The sequence below is a fragment of the Callithrix jacchus genome, chromosome 8 (assembly GCF_049354715.1).
Source record: "Callithrix jacchus isolate 240 chromosome 8, calJac240_pri, whole genome shotgun sequence".
In the NCBI taxonomy this organism is placed as follows: domain Eukaryota; kingdom Metazoa; phylum Chordata; class Mammalia; order Primates; family Cebidae; genus Callithrix; species Callithrix jacchus.
The window spans coordinates 103,415,426-103,441,611 of NC_133509.1; the positions used below are offsets into that span (position 1 = coordinate 103,415,426).

General features: G+C 40.6%; 1 protein-coding gene across 11 annotated transcripts in view; it reads left to right on the forward strand.

Moving 5' to 3' along the window:
* Window positions 1-26,186, forward strand: part of RAD51B (RAD51 paralog B) — a 642,672-nt gene that overhangs the window by 582,169 nt on the left and 34,317 nt on the right. Inside the window, exon 10 of one of the 11 annotated variants that reach the window (XR_004729965.3) lies at window positions 17,439-17,570. The exons of the other annotated variants lie outside the window; for them this stretch is intronic. The gene's annotated coding sequence lies outside the window, so the exon portion shown is untranslated. The remainder of the gene's footprint in view (window positions 1-17,438; window positions 17,571-26,186) is intronic. 11 annotated transcript variants of the gene reach the window in all.

Below are 26,186 nucleotides of genomic sequence, written 5' to 3' on the forward strand. Positions count from 1 at the left end.
TTTGCACAGTATGGCCATTTTAATAGTATTGGTTATTCTAATCCATGAACATGGAATGTTTTTGGAGGGGGTTCTCTCTGATTTCTTTCAGCAGTTACTTGTAGCTCTCCTGGTTGAGATATTTCACTTTCTTAGTTTGATGTATTCCTAGGTATTTTTTGTTGTTATGACTATTGTACATGGGATTGTGTTCTTGATTTGGCTCTGAGCTTGAACATTATTGGTGTACAGGAATGCTACTAATTTTCTGTACCTTGATTTTATATCCCAAAACTTACTCAAGTCATTTATCAGTTCTAGGAGGCTTTTAGTGGAGTCTTTAGTGTTTTCTCAGTATATAAGAGAGATAATTTGAGTTATTGTTTTCTTATTTGGATGCTTTTTATTTCTTTCTCTTGCCTGATGCTCGGGCTAGGACTTTCAGTACTATGTTGAATAGAAGTAGTGAGAGTGAGCATCCTTGTCTTATTCCTGTTCTTAAGGAGAATGCTTCCAGCTTTTGCCCATTCAGTATGATGCTGGCTGTGGGTTTGTCATAGATGATTCTGATTATTTTGAGGTATGTTACTTTTACGCCTAATTTATTGACAATTTTTTTCATGTGGGAATATGGATTTTATTAGAAGCTTCTTCTGCATCTGTTGAGATGATCAGATGGTTCTTCTTTTTAATTCTGTTTATGTGGTAAATCATATTTATTGATTTGCATATGTTGAACCAACCTTGCACCTCAGGCATGAAGCTTACTGGATCGTGGTGAATTAACTTTTTTATATACTACTGGATTTGGTTTGCTAATATTTTGTTGATAATTTTTACATATATTTCCATCAGGGCCTGAAGTTTTCTTTTTGCATTGTATCTTTGCCAGGTTTTGGTTTCAGGCTGATGCTGGCTTTGTAGAGCGTAACTCTTCTATTTTTATCTAGACAAGACAGCTAAGTGTTATTTATGTTGAACACCTCCCCTCTCCCTTCATTCCTGCCTCATTTTCTTATCCTTCATATCTTTTCTGGGTACGTATGTGTCGCAAATGCTGGGAAAATTAAGTCAAATGAAGCTCAGTTTCCTGCTCTGAAGAGCCATAGTAGTAGAGGAGACTACCTAGTGTTAATAGAGGGAAGCAGACAGGTAAATAAATTCAAGAAGAAACGGAGGGAATTGTGGAAAAGGACAGTGTAGCCATCACTATTGGGACGGTTAGAACACTCACAGGGAAGTGACAGCCAGAGAAAGATTCAGAAGAGTGTGTGATACTAGAAACAAAACTTGAAAAATGCACTGGTATTTGTAGGTAAGTGAGGTAGGAGACCGAGGAAGATGTTTGAACAAAGGCTCTGAGGTGGAAACTGCAAATGGTCCTTCTTTAGTGCTACAGGGGAGAGTATGTGTCTGTACAATGAGTGGGGATGGGGGAGGATGGGGCCTGTATGTAGTTAAAGATAAAGCAAGGAAAGGAGGGACAAACCAGACGCAGTCCTGCTGGCTTTCAGAAGCCCCAATAAAGAACTCCCAGCAAGGCTGTGACATCAGATTTTTACCTTATAGGTCTCCCTTTGGCAAGAGTTTTCCATATAGATTTGGAGGGATTTCAAATAAGATGCAAATAAATGAGGGCCTGAACCAAGACAGTGGATATGGAGAGGAAAAAGAGGGAAGAGTTTTGAGATGGTAAGAAGGCAGGATCCACAGCATTTAAACACAAAGAGGAGATCTGTAAGTGTGGGAAGGAGGTTGTTACTGAGGCAAATGAGTGAGTGGATGAGGTTTTACTCACTGAAACAGGCTGGTACAGGAGAAAAAGGAGGCCTGGGAGGGAGGCAGGAGCTGGCCCTGCTTGGAACATGCGGTTTCCTGTTTATGTGGACATCGTATGGCTTCTTCCATTCTTCTATGCAGGCCTCATGACTGCCATCAGGAATTAGGTTGGGGATCAGAAAGGCTTTCTTATAATTACACAGAATCTTGAGTCAAACTTTTCTCTTCCCTTGCCTCCCACCACTGCTTACAGCCCATCATCCCATCTCCACTCTCAATGCCATTTCCTTATTTTGGATCCCTGGCTTCTATATAGAGACAATGGTTATCAGAATGTGGGAAAAATGAAAAGTTAAGAGACTCCTTCTGCAGAAAGGGAAGGTGCAAACTATTTTCAGTAAAGCCCCTGAGCTCAAGGAGGAGAGGGCCCCATGAAGAGCTGTGTCTCCCTCTCGACTGAATTCTAGCAAACGTCAAGTCCTGGGGTGTGGCATCAGTAGCTAATTTACAGAAATACCTGTTCAGGCTTCAGAGTTTTCTCAAAGACCCACATTTCCAAACTGGGAATCAGGAATCCTTGCCTCAGTGGGTCATGTCAGCCAGTAGATTGTTTGCCTTCAGATCCACTCCCTGCCCTTCCCCTGCTCTACTTGATACCACAGGGAACTGACCCTACAATTCGCATTTTCTAGTCTCCCTTTCCATTGAGTCTAGTTGGTTTGGAGAGGAAGGATGAAGGGCAGAAATATGAGAGAAGCCATGTATTTTTGTGTACACACACACACACACACACACACACACTCTCTCTCTCTCTCACTCTCTCTCTCATTCCTCTGCCCTGCTTCCAGTGGTATCCCAGGCAGTGACATTAGTTCTTCTTCAAGATCCCTTTGCTCTCCCAACTCTAGTTGAGCAGCCCCAGTCCCTGGGCTCTAGTAACAGCACCTCTTCCTTGATTCCTCCAGCCCTGGGGATGGGGTAGCTTCTTCTCGTTGCTAATCTCTGGGTTGACTCAATATCCCCTATTTTCACTTCAACTCTTTCAACACATTTGTAACTAATTCCCCAAATTAAATGCTCTCTCTTGAACTACTGGGCTAAGTCCTGTTTTACTGATGGACCTTGACAGATACAGGTTCCCGGTTGGTACATGGTAAATATAAGACCCCCGCAATCTGTTCTCCATTGGCCCTGTTCCCCCAGAGGACTCTTCTGTCTAATCTGGTTCTCCTTCCCTGAGAGTTGGGCTCCTGGCCTGGACTGTCTTGAAGGGCAAACATTTGTGCTGTGCTTCCTGAGTGGCATGAGAAAAGGAGCTCTTTTGGCCTAGCCTCCTTCCTGTAGGATTTTCCAAAACTTTCCAGATGTATCTAAGCTCAGGAAACAATGCCTCATGGGAGTTGGGGGTTTGAAACCAACAGAACCTTCTCTAAAAGAGGTGTGTTGAAATGTTCCAGGGTCTGTATGCACACATCCAAACCTGCCCCTCCCTTATTGAAAGCATGGCAGGCTCCCACCCTTTAATTGGTTCATGTGGTAGCAGAGGAGTTGGCATTCTCTGAATGCCCAAATGGCATGGAGCAGAACAGCTCCGAAGGCCAGAACTCTCTCCAGGAGGGAAAGGATGATTAAGTGGTTAGTGGTGTATTTGGATTCTAATTCAGATTCCACCTCAGATTCTGTAAAGAGACTTCTCTAACCCCCTTCTTTTGGCCTTATTTGGCTGATAATAATGGTTGTAAGATTGATCTAAATCATAATAAATCTTGTCTAAGGTGACTGTTACTGATTTCATGAATCGGAGCATTCTGAGGCTTTTATGAGGATAGGCATTATCAAACTGCAGACTACACTATTGATTCTTTTTCAAACAGGCCATAGCTTTTACTTTGCGATGTTGCCCACATTTTATGATAACTTTCAGAACAAACTGTATTGAGGGATGGAGATTATTGCTATCTGAAAGCATTCATCAAAGAAAAGTAGAAGTAGAAGAACTATACTTGTGCCTTCTCAGATTCTTCAGCATTGGGCCAAGAGTAGAAAGTAACCATCGTTTCGGCCAGGTGCAGTGGCTCATGCCTGTAATCCCGCACTTTGGGAGGCCGAGGCAGGTGGATCACTTGAGGTCAGCCATTCGAGACCAGCCTAGCCAACATGATGAAACCCCATCTCTACTAAAAATATAAAAATTAGCCAGGTGTGGTGGCGGGCACCTGTAATCCCAGCTACTTGGAAGTCTGAGGTGAAAGAATCGCTTGAACCCGGGAGGTGGAGATTGCAGTGAGTCAAGACCGCACCATTTTACTCCAGCCTAGGCAACAAAAGCAAAACTCCATATGAAGAAAGAGAGAAAGGAAGAAAGGAAAGTAACCATAGTTTCTAGTCTGTGGGGAATCAAACTCCAGAAATTGCTAAGAAATTATTATATGTTCTAATAGTATAGGGAACAGCTGAAACCTCATCCTTTTGAGAATTGGACTTGAATCTAAGCCAGTATTGATTTATTTGGGATGTGTCTTGGAAGTCCGCAAATGCTTTAACACGGTAATCACTAACCAGGATACTTACACAATTGTTTGATGACTCACAGAACTTTACAGACCTCGGGATCAGATATATGTTTTATATAAAAAGAGCAGGATTTTAATGAAAAGCAAGTAGGTTATGTGCAACCATGTAACTATAGTTTCTGTGTCTCTGAAGTGTTTGGCTTTGTATGACATTGTCAGTTCTTTCTTCTGACCAAGTTTCCTTCATTAGCCTGTAAGGGCGCCTATGAAGTGAATCACAGCACCAGAAATAACATGCATTAGAGTGCATCAAAAAGCTGGCATGATTTTTTAATTCTTTCAGAGATTAAGATTAATTTAAGGATTCTAGTATATAACATACATACCTAAACTACTGTCTTCATATCTGGGTACCTGAAAAAAATTTTCCATTGCAAAAAAGCTAATGTTATTCTAGAATAAAGTTCTAGCTCTGTCTCTAATTAGGTATGTGATCTTGAACAAATGACTTCGAGTCATAGATTCTTCTTCTATAAGGGAATTACATGATCTAGAAGATGATTGCACTTTCTGGTTCTATGAAGAAGAAACAATGCCATGCTATATCTCACTTACTATTTTGTACAATGGGAAAAGTCTCATTATCAATGGGGGCTGGCCACATTGTTTGTGCTAAACCATAGGATACAAACCTAGCATTCTGCTCAGTTATTTATTTGGCTGATGACTTCCTCTTGTAATACTTTTTGACAGGTGGTCAGACACTACCTGTTGGAATCCACTTAAAGAGCTTGTCAAAAATTTAGATTACTGGACTTCCCAGACTAAATCGGCAACTCTGGGGGGCAGGACTAGAAATCTGCATTTCTACATTGCCGGGCGGTTATTGGAGACACAAAGTGTGATATCCATGGCCACTCAACAGCACATAGCATTAAAATATTCTGTGATATGAATTACCTTAACTCTCTTTACTCTTTGTGTCCAGTCTGCAGGGTCCTAGCCCAGGGCCTACTACTGACTGGATGATTTGGTCACAACCTTTCTCTCTCTAGGACTGTTTTCTTATTTATGAAATATGGGGTCTGGAGTGTTAATCTCTAAGGAATCTTTGTTTTCTAACAGGTCATGAAAATAGGTCCCTAGCAACCTGTGAAAACTACCTTAACAAATCCTATTTCTTGAGAGCCTACTATGTAGTAGCTTTTGCACAGCTTTTTTCTTTTCTTTTTTGAGATGGAGTCTCACTTTATCACCAGGCTGGAATGCAGTGGTACAATCTCAGCTCACTGCAACCTCTGCCTCCTGGGATCAAGTGATTCTCCTGCCTCAGCCTCCTGAGTCTGGGACTACAGGCTCATGCCACCATGCCCGTTTAATTTTTGTATTTTTAGTAGACACCATGTTGGCCAGGATGGTCTTGATCTCTTGACCTCATGATCTTGTGCTCCCAAAGTGTTGGGATTACAGGCACGAGCCACCGCACCCAGCCTGTGCAGCTTTTACATATGTCTCACTTGTTCTTTTTTTTTTTTTTTTTTTAATGGAGTCTCCTTTGTCACCCAGGCTGGAGTGTATGGCACGATCTCAGCTCACTGCAACCTCTGCCTCCCTGGTTCAAGTGAGTCTCCTGCCTCAGCCTCCCAAGTAGCTGGGACTACAGGCACCCACCATCATGCCTGGCTAATTTTTTGTATTTTTAGTAGAGATGGAGGTTCATCATTGTTAGCCAGGATGGTCTCAATCTCCTGACCTTGTGATCTGCCCTCCTCTGCCTCCCAAAGTGCTGGGATTACAGGCGTGAGCCGCCGCACCCAGCCGTTTCATTTATTCTTTATGCTAACCTGTGATATTATTGTTATTATTATTTACACTTAAGGAAATGGAGGCTCGGAAAACTTAAGTAAGTTGCCCAGGCCCACTTAGTCACTAAGTGGAGCTGCAGTGAAATAGGATGAAACTGGGGCCATGAACACATAAAGAATTGCCTGGGTCCTTGCTCCCCTAAAGCTTCACAAGGCCTGGGCCTCATCCAGCACACGGCTCATTCACCCTGTGTTCCACTCTTTCAGCAAAGGAGCACTGGTTTTGGTTTCTTTCGATGTTTACTTGGCCTCTTGCTTAAGCATTTGCCTTTCCTCCTCAGTAACAGTGAAAGGACTGAAAAAATAAAGAAAGAAAGAAAAGAAAATCCCAAGCCTGGAAACATTTTGTTTCCTACAAAAAGAATATTTTGCGGCCAGCTCTGTGGTCAAAAGTATTTTTCCTGTGGTCTAGGGATGGGTTGGATCCCATCTCTTCTTGGCCAGTGTCTGAGAACTTAGCCTGTGGCTTCCCATCAAGTCAGCACATAGCATGCTGTTTTTTGAACGAGTGTCTGATGATGTTGAATGTGTTCACAAGTGGACAAATAGGTCTGTTTGGGTGTATAAGAAATGTGTGCATGTGCCTCTGGCTCTTCCAGGGCAGAGAGAACCTGGGAGTGGTTTTCCACATGCTGTACATATCACTGTAGCTTCTAAGTTTTCATCACTCACATGATGACCAAAAAATTCAGATGCTGACAAAATGAGAGGAGGGCGATATGTGAGCCTTATGTGGATTTGCAAGTAATCAGAAAGCCAGGGAATCTAAGATTCCCTGTCACATTTCTTTCCATTTTCAAATGGAAAATGTCACATTTCTCTCCATTTTTCAAATGCTCAAAACCAAGACGTGGGCTTGGTTTTATTATGGCAGGGTGGTCTGATGGTAATGCAGAAGATGGGAATTGTGATAGCTGCCCCAGCTTGGCCACCTTCAGCCTTCGGGACACAGAGTTTTGCCTAGTCTTGGATAAGTGGCTTTTTCTCAAGGACTGCATTTTCCTATATAAAAATAGAAATTTGTCTTAAAGAAAAATAACCTTGTGCTTTCAAGAATAAAAGCTCTACTGAGGGATGAATTTTGATTATTCAAACAGAATTCATGGATAAGAAATATTAGTGCTATGTACCTTTTTTTTTACTCTTAAAGCATTATGTACTCATATTTATATGCTTCTAGTATGACTTTGCAGTGTGTATTAGTGCCTAGAATTTTTCAGCCTGTTCTCTGTGGCATGGTCTTGATGATTCCCTCTCTTACATTCTCGTCAACCACCGTGAAGAAGTGGCATTACTGGCATTCTCTGGACTCTCATTGCACATGGTTTTAGGTTCAGTTACCTGCTGACTGCCTCCCTTTCATGCCAGCTGCAAGTCATAGCACAGTGCCTGGCACAGAGCAGATGCCCAGCTTGCATTTGTTGACTTAAATGAAATAAACTCCAAAGATGACAAGCTACTATTTGTAACTTCAGGATTCTCTTGTGCAAAGTCCTCTGCATAGCTCTCCATTCAGAGACTTTTCTAGAACTCAAATCATCATGACTTCCAGGGAGAAAAGTTGTAGCCACTGGATTTGGGGGCATTGTTTGAGAAAATAAGCAAATCCCATAGGTGAAAATAATTGTGAGTTTTGTGTATGTGTGTGTGTATCTGTGTGTGCTGAGGTGAAAGATGTTTAGGGAAAATCTGAAAAGCTATTGCAGTGGAAATTAAACCATGAAGAGTGTTTTAGAGGGAGAGGGATTAAGGTAGACTCAGCAGTGGTGGCACTGGCCATAGGCCTGCACCTACCCTGGAGTGCAGAAACTGGCCCATCCAAGTCAGCTCCATGGGAAAGTATGACCACAAAGTGATCAGGGGTCACCAGTGGGAAAAACTGGCATTTGCTACATTTTGTCACACAAGACAGTAGAGCTGTTCTCACAGTAGGGGCTGGGATGGGGTGGAGGTAATGGTGGTGATTTTAGTAAACCAGTTTTCTGGTGGGGGGGCATGTTTCTGTTTTTACCCCTTAACAGTGAGACAGCAACCCAAATAACAGATCCCTCAGTACACTGAAATGCCAAGGCTAAATGAACTGGTGGAACTTTGTGGCTTTGGCTCTTGGCTCACAGGCATATCCGTGCATTAGGGCCATGGCTTGGCAGGAGACAAAGCAGCTGTGTGGGTCCTCAGGGAGCTCTCTGGCTCTGTGGCTTTCTTTGATATACAACTGAACTTTGGCAAATTTTTCCTCCCACGGTGCTGTTTATGAGGTCCAGAGGTAGGCAGAGACCTTCATTATGGAACCCAAAGCCAACAGCAAACTAGAACTACAGGATGTCTTCCCACATTCATACTCTGCTTGCAGGCTGAAGAGCTAACCCACAAGGCTTTCAACAAAGGGACAATTTAGGGGAAGAGACTGCAGAATTCTCTTCTCAGCTTCACATGGCTATAAATCTGTAGGATTGGCCAGACCTCTTAAACTTTATTTCCTTCAGAAGGAAAAGATCTCTTACTTAAAAAGGATTCTGTGTAAGATTACTAATTTACTGGTTTCCAATTCAATAGTATTTAAAAATGACAGCAGTAACAACAGCTAGCATTTATCAAGTACTTAACCATTTACCAAGTACTGAAGTACTCTGCATATATTATTAATAATGCACTTACTATCACATCTTTATAAGGTAAGTTCTATTATCCCCATTTTATATGTGAAGGAATTCAATCCCAAAGAGGTTAATTGTTAGTTGTTGTTGATCTTAATAACTATTCACCAATTTAAGGTGTAATTTTACAGATATATCTTATAATTTCTGAACCCCACCTTCCTCAGTCTGTGACACTGGGCCACAGATAATAAAATAATTAAAATCAGCACATTCTTAATTGTTAACCCACCTCAAACTATGACTGGGTCTTGGCCAGTTTCAAGTAATATCGTCCTTTTATCAGGAAATCTAAAATTAAGACTTTTCTAAAGTCATGAGTGGGTATACAGAAAGCAATTGACTTGACTGGGCGCGGTGGCTCACACCAGTAATTGCAACACTTTGGGAGCCCAAGGCGGGCAGATCACGAGGTCAAGAGATTGAGACCCTCCTGGCCAACATAGTGAAACCCTATCTCTACTAAAAATACAAAAATTAGCTGGATGTGTGCACCTGTTGTCCCAGCTACTCAGGAGGTTAATGCAGGAGAACCTATTGAACCTGGGAGGCAGAGGTTGCAGTGAGCCAAGATCATGCCACTGCACTCCAGCCTGGTGACAGAGTGAGACTCTGTCTCAAAAAAAGAAAGAAAGTGATGGACTTGGTGAATGAATGGGATCAACCGTCCTACAGCGCTTGTACAGTAGAGTGGAAACGAACGTGGTGTCGGACTGAGAACGGTTTAAGGTATTGGAGGCAATGATTCTGTTCAAGTGCCAAGAATAAATCAATAGACTCTAGAGGGGCTCCGAAGTAAAGCTGCATGTCATGGTTTGGCATCTAGGTTATAATGATGCAACTTTCTTTTTTACCAGTTTCTATATCCTCTGTGCTTTCTATAATAGCCGCTCCAGGGAATGCTGATAATAACATTATCAGTTGCCATTTTTGTGCCAGGCACGTGGTAAGAGCTATACAAACATTATCTTTACAATATGCTGTGAGGTGGGTTTTTATAATAACACTATGAAGTGGGTATTATTACCCTGAATTTACAGATGGAAGAAGTGGGTTACGGAGGTTATGAAGTGCTCTGAAGTTAAAACAACTAGTAAATGGTAGAAAAGAGACTCTAAAGTGAGGTAGAGCTACTAGCTTGTCTTGCCTCAGACGGTGTGATAGATATCTGGTATTTCTGCTTACCCTTTCTCTCATACCTACACCATGATTTTCCTGTAAGGAAACATGCCTCTTCACTTTTTTTCAGCCTATGTTGTTTAGTTAGGGCTGATTATACCCACTGGCTTCATGTCTGACCAATGGAAGGATCACTTTTTCTGTTGACAGAGACTGGTTTGCAATAATTGGTTAACCCAAGCTAAGCTGAATAGAGTAAGCCCAGAATTTTGCTGAACAATAAGAGTTGCTAAATTGGTAGGATGTAAGACTAGAGCTCCTTGTGGCTGTCTTTGCCACCATATGAAGGAACCCACTTGGGAAGGATAATAAATCAACCTAGAATAAAACAAAAGATTGAGAGAATGTTCCAGGTGAAAGGAGGGGAGATTATGAGGTCCTCATCTGAGGCCCTAGATCCAACTATGCCTAAGGTCAGTTGCTCCTGAACATTCCAGTTAAGTGAGCCAATCAGTTCCCTTTTTGTTTGGTCTCAATCACATCTCTGTTACTTGTAACAGAAAGAATATTAAATAATACACATACTAAATACTCATAGTTACATACAAATGTGGGCTGGATAATTCTAATAATGAGAACCTGTATTGTTAAGTTAAAGAGTTTATTCTCCAATTAAGTAGAGATAATTCCTGATTATTCAGGGTCTACTTTCCTGGTTCCTATATGATTCCATCCTTTTCTTTTCCTCTTCCTTCTTATGCATTTGCCCTTTGTCTTACTGGTTTCCTTTTGGCATTTCATTATTCACCTCCATCACAGTAGAGAGAGAAAAAAAGCATGAAACTTACATTAAACAGCTTTTCTGGCTTATAAGGCTCTTGAAAAAGTTTCAGATGAAGAGTAAGTTAAAAATACTGACTTAAAAGCAATTACGAAATCATTTTGGGGTTTTATTTAGACATTATATCCATGGCCTTTTTTTTTAAAAAAAAAAAGAAAACCACATATTAAGCTTTGATGTCATTGCTTCCATGACAAAAATGCAACCTTTTCTGGGTTAGTTACACTTAATCATTAATGATGAGCTGTAAAATATTCTTTCCAGTTCAAAAGTGGCATCAAACAAGTAACTAAGATGAAATTAGTAATAATTTTGGAAATGTGGTCATTTAGCAAGCTGATATTTACTGAACATCTACTGTGTACTAGGTTAGGCTCTGGAAAAAGCAAAGATGAATAAAACGTAATTTTCAAAATCTAGCTGGATTGGCAAGTCTGAATTGTGAGTGAGCAGGAGGGGCAGAGGTGAGGGTGGAGACTGGAGCAGCTAGTGGGCCATATTGAGAAGGACCTACTGAAGGCTTTGGAAAGTAGATACTATAGGGAGCTGAGGATGGTCTTCAGGAAGTGAAAAATGTGCTAATCCACTGGCGTGGGCTTGTGGATCATATACAAGGGTCTTAGTTGTCTGACAGAGAAAACTCACTTTAAGATTACATGAATATATGATCCATACAGTCTACCAAGGCAGCCCTTGTATACATTGGCCATATTAATCTGAGAAAGCGAAAAGTACAGGCATTTCAGTCACTGAAGCTGTGGACTACAGTTCACCTTAAGCAAGGAAGCCAGTGTTTTTTAACATGTCATCTCCTGGATTCCTGAGTCTTTTTGGGTTACCTCAAACCTGGGCCATTTAGCTTCTTATGGGCAGGAACCTCATTGTGTGCATCTTTGTTTTACCTAATGTCTAATTCAGTACTTGGAATATAGGAGGCACTCAGTAAATATTTGTTGAATTAATATAACATTAAATAAATCATTCAGTTCTGAGTAGTCGTTGTTTATACTTGTTATAAATATGGTTTATATAATTTCCAAGTGTGTCTGCCCTTTTTAGGTCTTGTATTTTCATTTTGGTGTAGTCTGCTTTCAGTGGCACCCAGCTAGAATTTGCCTGCTCAACAGAAAATCTCTGGCAATACCGAATTGCATATCCTGGCTTAATTGCTGACAGAGAATGGCAGAGCACACACTCTGTCTTTAACTGGAGTTTCCACGTAGAAGAGAGGGGATGTTTTTGTTTGTTTATTCTGAAATGGAAAACAAAAAAGTAACGCATGCTAGTTGTGAAAAAAAAATCAAGTGATGTAGTAGGAGGGAATATAATATATTATCTTCTAGGCTCAGTATATAATCCTCTTGGCTTCTTCTACGCATATATCAAAATATTTATGTACTCACCATATATAATGTCATATAAGCTACTTTAAAAGTAATCTACACATATGGATAATTTTTCATGTAAATATACATATTACCGATCCTTTTTCATAGCAGCATAGTATTCATGGTACGGCTATACAGGAATGTAGTTAAGAGCATAACACAAAAATGAATGAAATTTTGTGTTCCTTAAAAACTTTCATTTTTAATTACTTAAAAAACAGCTGGGTGTGGTAGCTCATGCCTATAATCTCAGCACTTTGGGAGGCCACAGTGAGTGGATCACAAGGTCAGGAGATCTAGACCATCCTGGCCAACATGGCTGGTGAAATCCCATCTCTACTAAAATACAAAAATTAGCCAGGCGTGGTGGTGCGTGCCTGTAGTCCCAGCTACTTGGGAGCTGAGGCAGGAGAATCGCTTGAACCCGGGAGGGGGAGGTTGCAGTGAGCCGAGATTGCACCACTGTACTCCAGCCTAGGGACAGAGTGAGACTTTGTCTAAAATTTAAAAAAAAAAAAAAAAGCCAGGCATAGTGGCACATGCCTGCAAGACTCCATCTCAAAAAAAAAAAAAAAAAAAAAAAAACCCCACACACACAAAAAACCTTTGATTTAAACCTAACGAAGGACCAAAGAGGTAGCAATATAGCTTCGTTTTAGAAATAGCTGACTTGGTGCATGAATATTGTAGCCATGCTTTGCTTTGTCATTAACTTTGTCTAATCCTTCTACCTAGGGACACCAAAGAGCATGGTGAACATTTTACAAAGACTCCTCAAAGTGTATTCTATGCTGGTCTGGACTGAATGGATCTTTAAATCTAGTTGTTTTTAAATGTCTTGTAATAAGGTCCACCTTAATTGAGCCTTTCTCTTAGGATTCTCATTTGAAAGTGGTAGATGGCTCAGAAGACCGCTCCAGATCACCAAATAAATTATCAAGCTCTGAACAATGAGAGACCTTAAGGCCATCCCCCCAGCTGTCCCCAAGATCACCCTTCCTCATCATGTGTCTCCTGAGAGTTGGAGATCCTGCCGCTGTGCCTGAGGAGGAATGAGGTCTCCAGGCTCTCCTATAGCTAAACCTAGTTTTTGTTTTGTTTCCATTCTCGTTTCTCTCGCCTCTTCCGTGTCTCATTTCTCCTAGAGTTCTGGCTGACTCCCCTGGGGATGAATCTGCCTGCCTGTGCATACTGGAATCTACAGTGTCATTAGGGTAGTTATCTCTAATTTATTCTTCCTCCTTGTGATTAGAAGAACTAGGGCTGAGTATTGAAGAAAACTCATGTGGACTCTTGTCTTTGTGATAAAAGCTTCTGTCCCATAGTAATTAGGCAGAGCTCTAGTTTACTTCTAAAACATGATTAACTCCTTGGAAAGGAGGGGAGAAAACGGAAAGTTATTTAAGATGGGACCCTAGGGGAACAAAGAAGAGGCTTTTCCCATTGTTATGCCTCCTAATTAGGCTAAACCCAAGGTTGCTGTGTGTCATTCCAGGAGACAGTTGCCTGCCTGGTAGGAGGACAGGAGCAGAGAGGGGTGACAGAATGAAGCTGACATCAGAAAGTCCCCAAAAGAGCTTAGGACTTTTTTTTTTTTTGGGAGACGGAGTTTCACTCTTGTTGCCCAGGCTGGAGCGCAATGGTGCGATCTCAGCTCACTGCAACCTCCACCTCCTGGATTCAAATGATTCTCCTGCCTCAGCCTCCCGAGTAGTTGGGATTACAGGCACATGCCACCACGCCTGGCTAGTTTTTATATTTTTTAGTAGAGACGAGGTTTCGCCATTTTGACCAGGCTGGTCAAACTCTCGACCTCAGGTGATCTGCCTGCCTCGCTTCCCAAAGTGCTGGGATTACAGGCGTGAGCCACCGCGCCCGGCCAGGACTTTTTTAAAGACTATGTCTTCTGGACTTACCTCCTGTTCCACCCCTGAAGGGCCCTCAGGGAGAAAGGGAGCTTAGACCCCACACTCTGTTCTGTAGTTCCTCACATAGTTTTTCTCACTCAGAACCACTGAAGGAGGCTGGGTTGCTTTATTCCTCATGACTCTGTTTTGCTTGACTTGTTTTGGTGAACATGTGGTATTTATATAATCAGAAAAACATAAAGCCATATTCATAGTGTACCAACAGGGAAAGAGAGAGAAGGGAATGTGGGATTGTGACACCGTAAAAGGCCCGGGAGGATTCTGAGCAGACTTCATTTTTAGCATGACTGTCGAGTCTCAGTGCCAGGCCATGCTGCACCCCACAAAGGCCCTATCCGGAGTTCTTAGCCCAGGGAACGCCTTATATTGGACAGTTTTTGACTCCTTTGATGGTCGATATTCATCTGTATTCTCAGCTTCAGGGTCCTGTGTTTCAGGCAAGATAAGCTATTCTCTCCTTCTGTAGAATGCTTAGCCGGGTGGTGTGTGTGTTAAGTAGGTAGACTGCCTGAAGACACTGATTGAGCACAAACAAGTGATTCTAATGAGAATTTTAGAATTTTAAACTCTTTACATATCCAGTCTGGTTGCTGTCAAGCTTTTCTTACCAAGTTCTTTCTGAGATCCTTCTGGTGCATATACCTGTTTCCTGAATTATTTCAGTCTGTGAGCCTATTTCTATGAATTAAAGATACCTTAATTCCCCTATAATAGTTGATAAGTGAGTCATTCTATGGTTATATATAGTGTAAGATTTAGACAGTCACATTGAAAATACAAAAGACAAAGCTGGCAGGTTCCTGGTTATACCCTGACAACACTGGAGAGAGTTACTGTATAAAGTTCCAGCTCTCCTCCGTCTTTCTGAAACCAGATTTAGTTTGTGCTTAAAGGAAAAGCTGGGAAGGTTGCCCTGCTGTTTCTCTGTTACACCCTTCAACTCATCTGAAATCCAGTCTTGTGTTTTCTTCTTGTCCTTTGCCCTGGCATTTGCTGGAGGAGGACTTTAGGGAAATAGTAAAAATGCTGCAGTAAAAGAGAGAATTAATTTGACCATACTCTGAAGAAAGAGCATGTTGATTTCTCACTAGCACTGGTTCCTCCACCCATCAGAGCAGCGCCAGGGATGTGGTACATTAAACAAACCAGTCCCATTTGACCAGCTGTTTTTGAATGTGTCAAGCCCAGATTTTAACCTCTTTACACAGAAACATGTTGCCTTCCTTGAATTGGTTCCTGTGAGACTAAAGAAAGTCCCGTGTGGCCCAAGCATGATGTAACAGGGATGTGTGCTTCGGAATTCAAGACACACCCTCTATGTTCCTGGCATCTTTTTGCTGTAATAATCACATAGCCACAGTCTTCCTTCTGTGACCCTTGAAAGCCAGAGTTGCCTCACTTTGGCTGCATTTCCTAGGGGACCTGAACAGAAGGACCCAACTCTGTTTCTTTTTTTTTTTTTTTTCTGAGACAGAGTTTCACTCTTGTTACCCAGGCTGGAGCACAATGGAGCGATCTCGGCTCACTGCAAACTCTGCCTCCTGGGTTCAGGCAATTCTCCTGCGTCAGCCTCCTGAGTAGCTGGGATTACAGGCACGTACCACCATGCCCAGCTAATTTTTTGTATTTTCAGTAGAGACGGGGTTTCACCATGTTGACCAGGATGGTCTTGATCTCTTGACCTCGTGATCCACCCGCCTTGGCCTCCCAAAGTGCTGGGATTGTAGGTGTGATCCACCGTGCCTGGCCCCCAACTCTGTTTCTTAAGGGTCTGTGGATGGTGCTGGGAAGTCAGGCTTGCCTAACCGGATATCCAGAGAGCTTAGGATTTACAGCTGGACAGAGCTCTTGTGCATCTTGGTTTTTTGGTTATTTATATACTCCTGATTTAGGGTAGAGAAAGGGAATGGATTCCTGTTGCTTGAAATTGCCTGTGACAGTATTTGTTTGCTTTAATTGGAATTAGATTTATGTTTCCAGATTCAGATCATAATGAAACCAGTTTATTCTTACTTGAAAGTTGAAGTTGGTGATACTTATGTTAACATTTTATTTGTAAAAAAACAGTAAAAATAAAATTTAAATGTAGTATTTGATGGCGAAGAACTTATTAGCAATAAAGTCAGTTCTTCCTTCAGAGTACCCAATGGTAATATTAATAAATGGTAATATTAATAATTTTAGTAATGGTTAGAAACATCATTTTAAACCTAAATGTACAGTTCTAGAGCCTGTATATGAAGTTGTACTTTAGCCTTACACACATAGGCACTCTCACATGGACAGCAAGGAAAGGCAATTAGACCATTCAACTAACTCTTTAGCCTTAAAATGGAGCAAGTTACTAACTTTTCTGCATTTTTTTATCCCCCTAAGATTCTCTCATCATAGTACAAAGAAAGTAATATTTCTCAGGTTCCTATGATGTGCCACATTTTTCACTAATTTCATCTCTTTGATCCTCACAGTAAGCCTATGAGATGAGTGCTATTGTATTCATTTTAGAGATGAGGAAAGTAAGGCTTAAAGAGTTTAGAGTACCCAAAAGTATATAGCCAAGATTCAAAGACATGTTTGGCCATATTCAAGATGTGTTACATTTTGTAATAATGTTGACTGTACTTGGCCCCAAGCCACCTTTTTTAGTGCCTTATAGGCATGATTTGATAATAGCTGAAAAATAGGATTGAGCAGCCTTAAGAGGAGCTATTTGGTACCTCTGTACAGTGGAATGTGTGTTGTGTGCACACTTGTGTGCACGTGCATAACTCTCAAACTGATATGACAATACTACTAAATCACTACCTAACTGAAGATAGAAAAACTAAAGTTCACAGTGCCTCCACTTTAATGTGGAGGTTTGATCACATGTTCATTCTTTCTCATGATTCATTTGAAATTATTTCCATGTGATAAAATAGTAAAGTTAATCCAAAAAGACAGAGAGTGTGAATCTTTTTTTTTTTTTTTAAATTTTTTATTGGATTTTAGGTTTTGGGGTACATGAGCAGAGCATGCAAGACAGTTGCGTAGGTACACACATGGCAGTGTGCTTTGCTTTTCTTCTCCCCTTCACCCACATTTGGCATTTCTCCCCAGGCTATCCCTCCCCACCTCCCCCTCCCACTTGTGTGAATCTTTTTAAGACATCAACAGATTTCAGCAAATAATAGAACACAGGAAATGATACAAGATTGGCAAGAAAGAATAGAGTGCCTTCAAAATAGTGTAGGAGTAGAACACTTGAGAGATTTCTTCAGGACTTAGAAGTACAAGATATCAAAGAAGATGGAAAAGACAAAAACAGCAGATTGGTTTACAATTTTATATGGAATATATAAAGTAACTGAACCTCCTTTTTCACACTAGAAAGGCAAGTGACGAATCTCCAACCCAGGATAAAAGCCAAAATTTATCTTTGGAGACAGACTTGGGACTCTAGATAAAGCAAAGGACAAAGATGAGCATTTTGTTAAAACAGAGGATTATGCCTGCCAAATGGTGAGTCTATAGCCTCTTTCTCTGCCCTGCTTCTAGAATGTAGCAACCAAACAAGAGAGTGAAGAACTCATTTTTTAAATATCAGTCCACCTCTGAGAAGGTATCTCCATTTATTGACTCTACAGTGGATCCCACCAGTTTATAAATGCTGTATGTATACACAGTGCTTTGAATTGTATTTTTAGTATAAAAATATTTTATGCTTTAAATATGATTGAAAACCAAGTATCACCAGACTTTGGAAAATTCCTGTCATGTCAAGGAGAAAAGAAAACAGAATAAAAGAACCATGAGGATTTAGAGATAATGTAAGATTCAGAAGAAAACTTAAAGTATAATTAATTTCCTCAGAGTTAAAAATGTCATAAGAACAAAAATAGGAAGCAGTGAATTAGAAATGGTCAGAAGACAAGGAAGAGTACCTGCAAATTAATAATATGATAGGTGACAGATTCAACTAAAGAGCTGAAAGATAATAAAAAAGTGGCATTATTTGCCATTTTAAATTATGTGTAAACATTAAGTTGATTTAAAAAATCAGTTGTCTAGTGCTGTGACAACTTTTAAAACAGAAAAAGGAGGAGTCAGAATTGAAAGGGGAGATAACCAAGATAGATACTGAATGAATCACAGGATGTTTAAATTTTGGCCTAGGAGATTCAGTTTTCAGCATGGTGGACCAACACACTCCCAAAATCTACACCTCCATAAAAGTAGCAAGAACATTGACAAAAACTGTCAAAATAAACTTCTTCAGAATTCTGGAAATTAAATAAAGGCTCACAACAGTCTAAAGAGTGTTTATTTGAGGAAAACAAAACAAAACAAGTGACTCTCAGGAAGAACAGCAAGACTTGTGGAATTTTAACTGCCCTAGTTCTGTTCTCTTTTCATCAGTGCTATAGTAACCTTGAAAATCAACAGTCTTTATTTGTGTGGCATCTTTGAAAGCCAGCATGGTAGCAGCCACTGGAGAGGATAAAACAGGTTTGGAGCACCTCAAAAACCCCATCCCAGAGAATTGCTATTATTTGACCTAACTGCTTGCTAAAAAGCTCCATTCTCAGGGCTTGTCTTTATTTGATCTAGACTCAGAACTTGGTCAGTGTGAACAGCACTACCCATAGAGCATTTGTTGAAAACAGTCAGTGGTAATTGCTTACCATCATGGCTGCCCAAGGCTCCATTACCAGGTAGGGCCAATAAAAGGCTGACCAAAAAAATGTAAAATTAATCTGGGGGACTAAGATCGCTACAGGGGTTTTTGTAAAGCTCTTACATATACCAAAGAATATAGAGGGCCACATACATACCCAGTGCTTTGTAAGAGCTAACAAAACCTGAAGCTCTCACTTCTGGCAGCCCTTGAAGCTGTGTGCAAGAAGGAATTAAACAATAAAACAGAGTTATATGGCTTGATGGAGTATTGAATGCATGACCCAACACACACGTACACACACACACGCACACACACACACACACACACACACAGAGACAGACAGACAGACAAACTGAAAGATTTACTGATTCACAGCATTTAAGGAAGTCTGTCATGTCATTAGTGGACCACTAAGTCACTTCATGTATAAGGGATCTTCAGTAAAATTAACTGCCTGACTTCTCATCAGAAACCACAGAAGCAAAGGTAACAGAATAACATATTCAAACTGTTGAAAGAAAAAGTCAATCCAGAATTCTATATCAAGCAATACTATCCTTCAAAAATGAAGGAAAAATTCAGACATTCCCCGAAAAACAAAATCTGCAAGAATTTGTCACTAGTACATCTGCCATACAGAAAATACTAAAAAGAATTCTTTATGCTGAAATGAAAGGACACTAGAGAGTAACTTGAATACATATGAAAAACTAAAGTGTGTTAGTAAAGATAAATATATAAGTAAACGTAAATATAAGGCAGTATAATGTATTTTTGTTTGTAAGTCTTTTCCTCTACGATCTTATTTGAAAGATAACTGCAAAAAGCAATTATAAAACTGTGTAAATGGGCTTATAATGTATAACAATGTAATCTGTATGACAGTGGTACAAGGGAGGGAAAGAGAATAGAGCTATATTGATGCAAAATTTTTGGAAACAATTGAAATTAAGGTGATATCAATCTGAACTAGTTTTAAGTTAAGTATGAATGACAATATTCAGAGCAGCCTCTAAGAAAATAACTCAAAAATGCATAGTGAAAAAAATAACAAGAGAGTTAAAATTGTATACTAGAAAAATATCTAACACAATGCAGGAATAGCAGAAAACTGTAATGGCCAAACAGAGGAACAAAAAGGAGATACACACAGAAAACAAATACTGAAGTGGCAGGCATATATTCTACTTCATCAATAATTACATTAAATGTGAGTTGATTAAATGCTATAACCAAAAGGCAGAGATTGGCAAAATAAATTTTTTTAAAAAACAACGTGATTCAACTATATGCTGTCTACAGGAGACACACTTTGAGTCAGACACTGATAGACTGAAAGTAAAAAAATGGAAAAATATATGTCATGCAAACAGTAAAGAAAGCTGGAATGGCTATGCTAATATCAGACAGAATAGACTGTAAGACAAAAATTATTACTGGAAATAAAGAAACATTTTATAATTATAAAAGGATCGCTCCATCAAGAAGACATAACTATAAACATATGTGCACCTAACAGGTGAGCCCAAAAAAACATGAAGCAAAAACTAATAGAATTTAAGAGAGAAATAGAAATTCAGTGATAATAGCTGGAGGCTTCAATACCCCACTTTCAATAATGGATAGAACAACTAGATAGACACTCAACAAAGAAATAGAAGACTCAAACAGCACTCTACACTAAGTAGACCTCACAGGCCTAGTTAACATTATATTTTTTAGGGATTCAGATGAGCTTACTTTATGCTCCCTAATTTCTGTAGAAAAAGTTGTGAAGTAGGCTGTGTGTAGACAAATTAATAAATATTTTTTACCCTGCCATTTCCAGCAGAACACCCTACCCAACAACAACAGATATATGTTCTTCTCAAGTATAAATTAGGCCACAAAGTGAGCCTCAATAAATTTAAAAGATTGAAATCATACCAACTTCTCTAATCACAATGAAATGAATTTTTTTTTCTTTTTTTTGAGACAGAGTCTTACTCTGTCACCCAGACTGGATTGCAGTGACACCATCTCTGCTCACTGCAACCTCCACCTCCCAGGTTCAAGTGATTTGTGCGTCTCAGCCAACTGAATAGCTGGGCTTACAGGCATGCGCCACCACATCCAACTAATTTTTGTATGCATAGTAGAGGCAGAGTTTTGCCATGTTGGCCAAGCTGGTCTTGAACTCCTGGTCTCAAGTGATCTGCCCACCTCAGCCTCCCAAAGTGCTGGTATTATAGGTGGGAGCCAACATACCCAGCCCTGGAGTGAAATTAATAATAAGTAACAAAAGAAAAATTTGGAGGCCGGGTGTGTTGGCTCATGCCTGTAATCCCAGCACTTTCTGAGGCCAAGGTGGGCAGATCATGAAGTCAAGAGATCGAGACCATCCTGGCCAACAAGGGGAAACCCCATCTCTACTAAAAATACAAAAAATTAGCTGGGTGTGGTCATGCACGCCTGTAGTCCCAGCTACTCAGGAGGCTGAGGCAGGAGAATTGCTTGATACTGGAAAACGGAAGTTGCAGTGAACAGGGATCGAGCCACTGCACTCCAGCCTGGCAATAGAGTGAGACCCTGTCTCAAAAAAAAAAAAAGAAAGAAAAATTTGGAAATTCTCAAATGCGTACAGATTTAAAAACACACTCACACAGACAAACCCTAAATAAGCAATAGATCAAAGATTAAATCACAAGAGAAATTAGAAGTGAATGAAAATGAAAACAGAAATACAATATACCAAAACTTATGTGGTGTAGTTAAAGCGGTGGTTATAGGGAAATAGATAGTTTAAATGCTTATGTTAAAAAATAACTTTATTGCACGTAAATTATACCTAAATAAAGCTGATATAAATGTAGAATTGGTGGGCCATATTTTTGACTGTATAAGTTTGCATACTACCATGTATTTATAGTTGATAAATTTTCTCTGATTGTGGCATAATTCAGGAAGAATTACTAACACTTTTAAACCACATGCAAAGTTCACTGGAAAAAAAAAACCAACCTGGTTTTTAAATTGTATTAATAAATATTAAGCTTATAGTTAATTATATGCATGCTAAAGTAGTTAGAGAAAAGTGTACTGATGTTTGCAATTTACTTTGACATGTAGTAACACCAGAACAAAAAATAAGATGGGTTGACAGATAAATATATATGTGATAAAAACAAGTGTATTAAAATGATTTTGGTTTTTGTTTCTGTTTTTCGAGACAAGGCCTTGCTCTGTCATCCAGACTGGAGAACTAATCATAGCTCATTACAACCTCAAATTCGTGGGTTCAGGCAATAAAATGTTAATGGTAGAACCAGTTGATATGTTTATGGATAGTCACTATAAAATTCTTATACTTTTGTTGTATGTTTGAAAAGTTTCATAATAAAATGTTGGGGGAAAAACACTAAACTCAAAATGTCATTCTGACCCTCAACTATTTGCTGTTCCATCATTTACTAAGTTAATATCCTACTGATCAGAAGAAATTAATGTTTTCTTTAAGGAGCTTGCTCTTTTCTAGGCAACACTTTCTTATACTTTGGGAACCTGATGTATATTTATATTATAGGTAAACATTTTGAAAACAGTCACCAGAGAGTTGTTATACAAGAGCATAATGATATTCTGTGAGGAAATAAGATCCCATCATCCCAGGGGCAAACTTCCTAAGAGACTCTTCCCAGAGACTAGAATTATATTTTTAGGAATTCAGATGAACTTACTTTATGCTCCCTAATTTCTGTAGAAAAAGTTGTGAAGTAGGCCATGTGTAGACAAATTAATAAACTCATTTTCCACCCTGCCATTTTCCAGCACTATATTACTTCTACAGATCTTGCTCTTCTATTTTGAGAAGGCAGTTTAGATGCCGCTAAACTCATTCTCTGCTCTCGCCTTATAATCCTGCAAAGCTGCTGGTGTTGAGGCTTCAGTGTTCCATGCAGAGTGATTTTCCAAGTGATGAAGCAGATTCTAATCAGTCTAAGATCCAAACACAGACTGAGAGTTGGACTTCTGCCACCTTTCCCTCCAGCTCTCGCAACACAATGGGGAATTCCTGTGAGGATCACTGGGTACACTTCAAGCTCCCCTGATCCTATGGCCTCGTTCCAGTCACAGATCTTCCTGTCTGGAGCATTTCCGGCCCTTCTGTCCTTTGGCTTGGAGAGTTCAGCTCAACTGGGAAGGGACAGAAAACTTGGGGTTATCAAGAGCCTGTTGAATTATCTGATGCAAGACTAACTGGTTTGTTTGCCTCCCTGGCTCTCTTCCTGAGCTTCAAAGCAGCTGAGAAAACAACTTTTTTCTGAGTCTGGACAAGGAGGAAAACCCTGGCATGAAGGATTTCTGTCGTAGACACTTGGCATAGCTAGAGGAAAGGTTTGTTTAACTTAGCAATGGGTTTTATTAGCCTAGGACTCCAGTTGAAGTGAGAGAATAGGGTCCCTGTAGAAGGACATTTCAGTGAGTGGGCTTCCTCCCTAATTTCTCGGCAGGACCCTTGCACGAAGTTAAAAGTATCAGACACATTCAACAAGGAAATCCCCACTGAATTTATCAGCAACCACATAATCTTGCTGATCATGAGGGAGACTGAGACAGGATTAAAACACTAGCAGGACAGGAAATCGTGGATGGATGCAAAGTCATGTTTCTGAGCTGTCTATTTCAGTTGCTTCTTGCTGTACTTTTCTTTGCTGAGCATATTACACTGTCTCTGGGCCCCACCTTTTATACCAGATAGTAGGGATAGAAAGAAAGCCAGTCCTACCTCCTGCCCTTACAGGAAGAAACTCTTCTGCTTATACTTTTCCTCTGCCAGCTCATTTCACTCTTCCTTTCACCTCCAGCTAATGTGAGATTTGGGGTTGTGGGTGGGAAGAGGAAGGAAATAGAAGAGAGGAAGGATTCCTTACTGGTGTCAAAGGAAGCCTTCCTGGCACAGAAATTAGAGAAGAGAAAGTAGAAGAATCAGTTGCCAGCTTACTCTCCGCTCATGGCTGCCTATTCATGTCTGCTTTCCTGGGCCACAAAGGCAAAATCCCTTTTTCTTAAGATTGGGGCTATATTGCAGGAACTCATGTAAACTGCCAGGACCAGAACTCTATAAAAGCAGCCTCCAGGCCAGGCACAGTGGCTCACGTCTGTAATCACAGCACTTTGAGAGGCAAAAGCAGGTAGATCACCTGAGGCAGGAGTTTGAGACCAGCCTAGCCAGCATGGTGAAACCCCGTTTCTACTAAAAATACAAAAAATCAGCTGGGTATGGTAGCAGGTGCCTATAATCCCAGCAACTCAGGAGGCTGAGACAGGAGAATCGGCTGAACCCAGGAGGCAGAGGTTGCAGTGAGCTGAGATTGTACCATTGCACTCCAGTCTGGGTAACTGGACGCTGTCTCAAAAAAAAAAAAAAAACCAAAAAAAAAACAAAGCAGCCTTCAGGATAGCCTGTGCCCAAGGTTCCTGACATCTCTGTGCTGTCTGCTCCACACTGGCCTTCCTAGCCACCCATGGAGAAGGGCTGGGCTTGGTTGCCTCAGATGAGGGCCACACCTATACTTTAAAAGGAGGACCCAGACACTATCCCTAGAAGGTGTCACCATCCTGGAGAAGGCCTGGGGTTCCTATGCCCAGCACTTTCTGTTCTGTGGCTCCTTTTCCACTTACTGAGCCTCTTGAAAGTGGGATCAGGCCAGGAAAAACATGTGATGCTATAGCAAGCTGAAACCAAAGACTTGACTTTGGGCCTGGCCAAGCTGAGAATCTTGGCAGTGATTGACTGGGAAGCCTGCTGTTTTCTATGGCATTTTCTGAGTTCCCTAACTTTGGGAAGAGGGAGCCAGATAAGTCCTAAAAATGGATATGAATCAGTAGAGCTTCTATGGGTCATCGACTTGTGCATTTATTCCCTCATTCATTCTTGCATTTCATAATGAAGCTTCCACTACATATGTAGCACCACACTAGAGGTTTATGGGACCAGAAACAGCAGCAAGAAGAAGAATGGTCAAATAGATTATAGTTAATTCAGGTAACATTTAACCGTCAAGCGTCAAGAAAACTAATAATTAGAGAATACAGATAAAGCATGAAGGGATTAGAGAGAGATGACTTTAGGCTGGAGAAATCAGCAGAAGCTTCTGGAAGAGGTGACATTTGTATTTGGATTTTCAGAGATGAAGGATAGAAGGCAGACTGCTGTGTGGAAGCTTGTGAACAGCTGAGGCAACCGGCATGGATACCCTGTCCAGCCCCCTTCTTTGTCTTGAATCATGCAATATTCGTGCAGAAAAGAAAGTGTCCTTATCTGCACTTCTATATCCTGCCTCATTTGATGTGTAATCCCAGAAAAGTGGATGGAGTTGTATGTGACAGATTGGGAGCTGCCATCGTGGTGGTTACAAGTACAGACCAGGTAGTCTTGGTTGGAATCCAGCTTCGGCACCTACCTTCGAGGATTATTGTGAAGATGAATGTCTGCTGGTTGTTGTTGTTCTCATGAGCAGTATTAGTGTAGGAACTCTGGAAGTCCCCCCTACCCACCACAGTTCTATTGCACTTTCTATCATTACAGACCCATTTCTCTTTTTGAGAGTCTTACATTGCAATGTAGACACACCTGAGAAGGGTAACGTGGAAAGGTTTACCAGCCCTCACTTTAGGGGTAGAGAGAATTAGCTGACAGCTTATTTACAGAGAGCAAAACAGAAACCTGGGGGGAGGGACATAAAAGGAGGAGAGAGTTTGCAGGGAGAAGCCTATGGGCCCCAAAGGCCAATTTTCCTTCCACGCTTTACTTAGAGTACCAGCTAGGCCTCTGTGTTTCCACTTGTAAATGGAGAGAAACCTCCACACACCAGCATAGGAATGAAATGAAGAACAGTGAGGAAGATGCCTGCCCATCATTCTAGGAGTCCGCAGCTGAAAAGCACCACATTGGGCCCTGCAGAAGGGAACAGAGTGAGATTACAGAAAATGCCGAGATCTCAGTTCCACTGAGAATTCAGAGCTTGCCTCTAAGAAATAAACTGAGGTAGAAACAGGTGGTAGTATTTTAGTAAGTACAAATTTACAGAGTATAAATTCAGTCTGCCTGGTCCAGAGTGTGGTACTCAATAAATGTTTGTTGATGGAGGGATTGAATGCCCTAGAGTGAGGAGCACATTGTAGAATGTCACAGTGGAAAAAGCCCAAGGGCTTCCCAGTATTGTCTGTCTTCTACCACCAGAATGTCAGCTCTGTAAGATCAGAGACTTCTCTGTCTCATTCCCTGCTCTATCTCCTGCACCTAGATCAGTGCTGAACACAGAGAAAAAAGCCCAGTACATATTTGTGTATTGAAAAAGTACACAGATGGATGGGTGGATGGTACAAATAACAAGAATTATTTCCAGATGGTAGTGGGATTGGGGATTCAGCATTGAACATATTTGGTATACCAAATATATTCCTCCAAAGAATTG